At 42.6% G+C, this 6,540-nt stretch overlaps 1 long non-coding RNA gene across 1 annotated transcript; it reads left to right on the forward strand.

Annotated features, from left to right (window-relative positions):
* Positions 1 to 1,596: 1,596 nt before the first annotated feature.
* LOC128412847 (uncharacterized) lies at positions 1,597 to 4,332 on the forward strand. The gene is made up of 3 exons (XR_008330169.1): positions 1,597 to 1,738; positions 2,736 to 3,162; positions 4,136 to 4,332. It is a non-coding gene; the product is annotated as an uncharacterized LOC128412847 (long non-coding RNA).
* Positions 4,333 to 6,540: the final 2,208 nt, after the last annotated feature.

Here is a 6,540-nt window from a genome sequence, read left to right on the forward strand (position 1 = left end):
CAGAAAGAAGGATGCTCAAAATGAGTGGGAGACAGAGGGAAGCACCAGTGTTGTGCTTGCAGAGCTTCTACTTAGTCCAAAGGAAAAATGAATCTGGATGAGACTGTAATGGGACAAAGTGAGATGCTGGGACTTCCTGGATCCCAATGCAAACTGCAATGGAACTGGAAGCAGCCAGTAGATCAGATTCTTATCTCCCTCGGCATCAAGTGACCCATTATGTCATCCGTGGTGCTATGCAAGCTTTGACAACCAGCTGATCCAATACAAAAAGATTCCAGGTGCAGCAGGACAGGAGGAGAGGAAATGAGTGTAAGAATAGCAGATGTGAAAAAGAAGCAGTGGCTTTGCTGGAAGACTTTGAGGAAGTGACTCTGCATCACAGATTTACTGAGTCACTGACAGATGCAAAGCCTGGCAGATGCAGCCAGAACATTGCAGATCATAGTAGTTTTGAAGCCTATTTTGGACAGAAGCTGGAGGCTTGTTGGTAGGAGGGAAGCCACAAGTCAGACAGAGTCATATAATTCCAGTGCAGGGATGTTAAGGTGGGAGAAATTGGCTGACTGGCTTCACTCGCTTAATTTAAATGTGCATTTGAGGCTTTTTATATTGATTGTACTTTAGTCTAGAAAGAGCTTCATTCCAGCCAATTAATACTGCAATTGAGTCATAAGGCTCTTAGCCCTGCATACTATTTTTCTTTCAAGCCCAACTGTCTCCACTGGACAGGTGTTGTTTTTTCCAATCCCTCCTTCCGAAATAATTAGGGTTTCTAACTTGCAGAGGTTAATTGCCAAAGATCATTAGTAGTGCTTGTTCTTGTAGAATGGCAGTGGTGCCCACCTGAGAGGTGCTGGAGCTGAGCTCCAGCTGAAAAAAACCTTGGTCACTAGGTACATTTTCTGTAGGTTGGTGGGTGAAAAACCTTTCGCAACAGAGTTGATATTCCTTGTTTCTGCTCCCCTCCCTCCCTTCTGTTCTCTCTGTGTCAGTCTCAAACGGCACATAACAAAAAGATGCTACACTTCAGGGGGGCCACAAATACAATAAACAATGTACTAGATATTTAGCAGCTTTTCCAGAATAGATGGATTGTTGGATGTCCCATTAGTGACACATGGCTAAGATTGATCCACACAGGAATAACATACTTTCTATTTCTGGAAAGTCTACTATGATAAATCTGCAGGGTATTTATAGTCCCTATTTCTGAAACATCCGCTCTGACCTCTGAGCCCTTTATAGTGCAAAGGGAATAAATCTAGAATGGAACTTAGACTGGGAATTATCCATCTTTTCCCACAGAGAAAATCCTATATAAAACTTTCCTCCTTTACCATTTTTACCACCCTAGATCACGAAGTATATTCATCTGCTGGTTATGATTGGCCAGAGACCCCTTGCAAGCTCTCTGGACTACAGTGGGGAAATTGTCCCATGAACAGCTCACTATCTGTACCTTTTGTCTTTTAATGTTCTTCAACTTAGCCCTGTCCTAAAACCACCCTCTGTGTTAGAGCTACCACCCATCAGGGTGTCTCTTTCAAGACTTTCCTATAACTGTCCTCCTCTCAGTTCCTCCCCCCCCCCCAAGAGACTGCTTCACACCAATCTGGTTTAGTCTGTTGAGTATCACTCTTCCTGGATTGCTCTTTCTCTCTTTCAAGCCTGCGCCAACTCTGAGGATGTTCGCCTTCAGTCACAGGAAGTCCTCCAAGCAGAAGCTCTAAAATGAGTGAGTACAAATTGCCAATCTGGGCTGATTTCTCCCTTCCTCTACTTACACCACAATCCCAGTTTCTTTGGATGCTTGCCCCACACTCCATACAGGGCCTGCCTGTCCATCAGGCAAACTGAAGCAACCACTTTGGGTGGGAGAATTCCATGGGGTGGTGCCCCCATGGTGCCCTGCCAGGGATGGACTTGGGTAATATGACACCCTGAGCGAGGACAAAATTGGGCACCCACCCCATAATATTTCTTATTTTCAAATAATTCCTTTTGGTGCAGTTGCTTTTCTGCAGCCCCTTGCTTCAGCACCCTGTGCAGGGGAACTGCCCACAGCACCCTAAAGCCAGCGCTGTCCCTGCCATTGCCAGGGTTGAATGGCTGTGATGGCTTTTGGTGAGATCATGCCAGAAGCACAGCTGTGCCTATCCCATGTATTTTAATTGTGTAACAGTAAAATGGGGAGGCACAGATTGATATCTGTCTTGCGAGCACATGTCCTCTTATACTTCACTGCCTGGGTATTAACTGGTTGCTTAAAACCTTGTAAGTAATTTGGGGAAGATATGCCTGAGGAGGAGTAAGCATAAACTACACGTTTAAAATGATCAAGTTATATAACTGAGCAATGACACAATAGAGCTCATTTAGGTTCTTCAGTTAGTTAAGTGAGAAGCAAAAGGAAGCTCGACTGACAGGCATGAATGAGTAAACACAAACACTCTCAGCACCCTAATTTTAATAAGCACTGTAAATGGCCTCCCATTTCTTTATTTTGAGACACAGCAGGTTTGTAGCTCGTAACTATTTAGCTGGATAAGTTATCTGCTCTCTTTATTCCATGGTCAAATTGCTTGTATAATTCATTTTAGTGTGTAACTTTATAAACTTTACATCTGAAATCCTGGAATCAATTGCTGCTCTATTTGCTTTTAATTTAGATTATTACAATAGACTCCGCTTAACCTGGTGTCCTATATTTCCTTCCTTTCTTCCTTTATTAGGTGAACAAGACATGCAAGTGAGTTACTGGGAGATACACACACACACACACACACACACACACCTCTTGCCAGCTACCTCGATTTATTGATTATTTTTCAGGGTGCAAAGCATCAAGCAATTAAACACTTGTGCCATAGATTGTCTCAATATTACGTTATACAACTCTCCTTTCTGTATATTATTACAATGGTATTGATTTTCTTTCTTTCTTTCTTTCTTTCTTTCTTTCTTTCTTTCTTTCTTTCTTCTCTCTCCCCATTCCCTTCACTATAACCTATCTGCTCTAACTCATTTAGAGAGTTGCCAAAGGAAAGAGCCTATACAGCACTTTTTGTGACCTCCAAAACTGAACAAAGAGGCACCTTCTAGAAAATTCTAAATGGAACGCTTCATTGTGCCTTCATGCTAATTCCTTGTACTTCTCAGGTATGAATTTGTGTTTGACAGCACCAATTTCCAACGCTGCAAGCTTCCCACATTTTTGGCAACCTGTATGTATGCTGTCACTGTTGCATATGTGAACGTTTTTAAAGTTGAGACAATTTTGTGTGTCCGCAAGGCATTTTACAAAATAAAAAGCCACCAGAACTGGCAGTGTTTGTTTGTTTATTTTGCAGGATGACTAAGGCCCCATCTGCACTGTACGTTAAAAGCAGTGCCATATCATTTTAAAGAGTTACGGCTTCCTGCAAAGAATCCTGGGAACTGTTGTTTATTAATGGTGCTGAGAATTGTTTAGAAGACCCCTGTTCCCCTCTTACAGCGACAGTTCTAAGAACTGTACAACAAGAAGTCCTTCTTCCCAGGGAACACTGGGAATTGTAGCTCTGAGAGGCAAAAGGGGGTCCCTAACTCCTCTCAGCACCCTTATCCTCATGGAATGTTGGTGCAATTGATAGTGAACCATGTTATTATCCACCTCTGCTTCAAAACTTATTAGGGTATTTTGCTTTTCCAAACACCATAAAACAAATTTTAGCTCAGGAAACTGCACTGCAGAGTTTTTGCTGCTGTGGGAATTTCTTCAAAACTGACCAAAAATGAAAAGTCTATCTGTCTCTCCCCCTCCCCTCCCTTTAATATGGTCAGTAAATTGGCATAATTTTCTGAAGATGTTTTTCATTCACAGTAATTAATGCATACTTAAGCTTTGAAGCCTAAAGCTTTGGTTCAGCATTTCCGCTCAAACTCCCCAGCTATAGGGGGAAAAGAAGTCATCGTCAGAATTTAGCAAAGGCATTATTGCCTTGAAGGCCTTTTCTTTAGATCTCAGAATGGTACTAATTAGTGGATAGATGACTGATCTGAGAGATTTGACACCCACGTTTTCACTTCGGAAAGTTGGTTAAAAATGAGTGACTTTCTTGTTACTGCCACTTTGTCACTTGATCTTACCCAGGTTTGAAATCCGAGATAGTGGCCTCCTCCAAGAAGAAGCAAAAGGCCTGCTCCTTGTCCCAACAAAGAAAGTGCAAGAAGCGATGGTTCTGTAAATGGGATGCAGAAAACAGTCACCAAGGAAGGTTGGAACCAGGACTGAGACAAATATACAAAGATGAACCTTTTGGGCACATTCTCAACAGCAGTGGAGAAGCAAAAAATAAATGAGGTGGAGAAAGTTTAGAAATGGGGTTCTTACTTTTCTTTTATTAACAGTGAGGAGTTGGGGAGGGGGCCTGGTTAGAGTGTAGTGCTGATAATGCCAAGGTTGAAGGTTTGATTCCCATATGGGGCAGCTGCAGGGGGTTGAATTAGATGGTTCTCAGGGTCTCTTCCAGCTCCACAATTCTATGAGTCTATGAAAGCTATCAATTTCTATTTCTCTCCATTTTTCAATTCCCTCCCCATCTTCAGTTTGATTGGCAGTTAAGAACATGAGAGCCTCCTCAATGAAAACAGTGACCCAGCATCAGGTTCTCCCAACAATGGCCTCCCAGCTGATGCCTACCCCATCTTGACCAAAAGATGCTCTCTACTGCCCAGCCTCTCATGCATGTCCCTCCCGGCTATCAGAAGATCAGGTCCTCAGACCTCCTCCTTTGATTCTCTTTCTTATCTTCTACACCAGTGATCAGATATGTGGTAATCTTGGGGGTTGGGGAGTGTCTTCCAGGCTGAGGTCACACTTTCAGGGGCCTGATTGGAAGCTGTTTCTTGTAGCTCCAAGGAGATTAGGCATCTCAGGCTTTGAAGTGTGTCTTGAGGCAGTTTTGTTTCGCAATGTTGAAATACCAAGCCTGTTGCGTTGTTCCTGGTAGCGGACTTCATTCCTCCGCTACTGGAAGCTAAACATTCATTATTCACTCACACCATTTAGTACTGTTTCATATAACATCAAGAACGTTAAAGGCTGGCATACTTTGAGAAAACTAATGGGGCAATATCGTAGAAATGAAAGTTAGTTTATGAAGAAAAGATAAAGAGTTTATACTTGACCGGAGGCATTAAAGGAAAGACTGCATACGATTTCATATACCACACAAGCATTTCTAACGTATTTAAAACCATAACAGGACAACTAAAAATATAACTCCCCTACCCACACAAGTTCCCTGAGGAATTTCTCCAGCCCACCCACAGATGTGCAGAAATTGGCGTCACACCACCTCACCCTGAGAATGGGATTGCGAAGGAGGGGAGGCATCATAAGATCAGCCCTAGTTAGAATAATATTTCCATCTTGCTTACACAAAATGGGAGAAGGCCCACACAGTTCTTTTGCTGTGCATAGCACAGACAGATTGCCACCAGACTACAATTTTATCATATAAATTAAAAGCAACACAATCAGTTGACTAAAATACAACAGTGAATTAGCAGTAAGAAAACACAAGTGACCATAGGAGTCAACTATTTGATGGGGCCCACCCAAAGTTGATGGGCATTTTCCATTCAAATGGTGTGTATGTGCCACATCATGTGACCGATTATGCAGGATGCTCCTCCCCAATATTTTATTCAAGTTGGCACCTCTTTCAAGTGACCCAATACTCAAATCACAATTGGTTTTCATGACAGGGTTCAGTTCCCAACTCAGCCAAAAAACTTGTTATGTCGCCATAAGCCAATCATGTTCTTTCAGTTTAGCCTACCTCCTGGAAGTAGCCAGGACTATGTAGACACTCCTTGGAGGAAGAGTGTGAAATGAGAGTTCTTGAATTATGATTTTTTCAAATTTCACCTTTGAGTTTGTATGTAGAAAGTATGTCTGCCTTGTTCTTAAGTTTAGGTCCTCCCTCTGCCCCCCCCCCAAATCATCATCATCATCATCTGCTGTCTCGGAACTTGGTGATTAAATCATGGGAGCCATGGCTGTATTTACAAATTGTCCCAAACTGTAAAGCGCTGTTGAAGAGAGTCTAGACTGAGAAATACAGTACAATTTAGGTTTGGGCCTAGCGAGATGTAGGAATTTTGTTTGCCTCAGATGATGACCATCTGACCATTTCTGTGCTAGTGCAGGCTAGCACATGTTTCAGAATATGCCAAAGCCCCAGACATTCAGTATACATCCAGCATTGGCTGGCTTCTTTCACTATGAAGGCATTCTTAGCATACCTTGCAACAACCTCTGCTATACTGGAAGGTCATGAGCAGCAGCTGCAGTGGTGGTATCCTCTGCTGTGGAAGCTCTAGGGAACCAGAAGTAATAGGAGAGGCTGGGAGCAGAGTGCATTGCAGTAAGAGCTGCTAAAGATGTTCAAGCTGTCTTTCTAAGTTTTGACTAGACCTATTTGCATAACACTACTTCAAGTAATGTAGAATCACTGAGTTAGAAGGGACCAAATAGCCACCCTCTCTAAT

This window comes from Podarcis raffonei, chromosome 4, assembly GCF_027172205.1.
Source record: "Podarcis raffonei isolate rPodRaf1 chromosome 4, rPodRaf1.pri, whole genome shotgun sequence".
NCBI classification, from domain to species: Eukaryota; Metazoa; Chordata; class Lepidosauria; order Squamata; family Lacertidae; genus Podarcis; species Podarcis raffonei.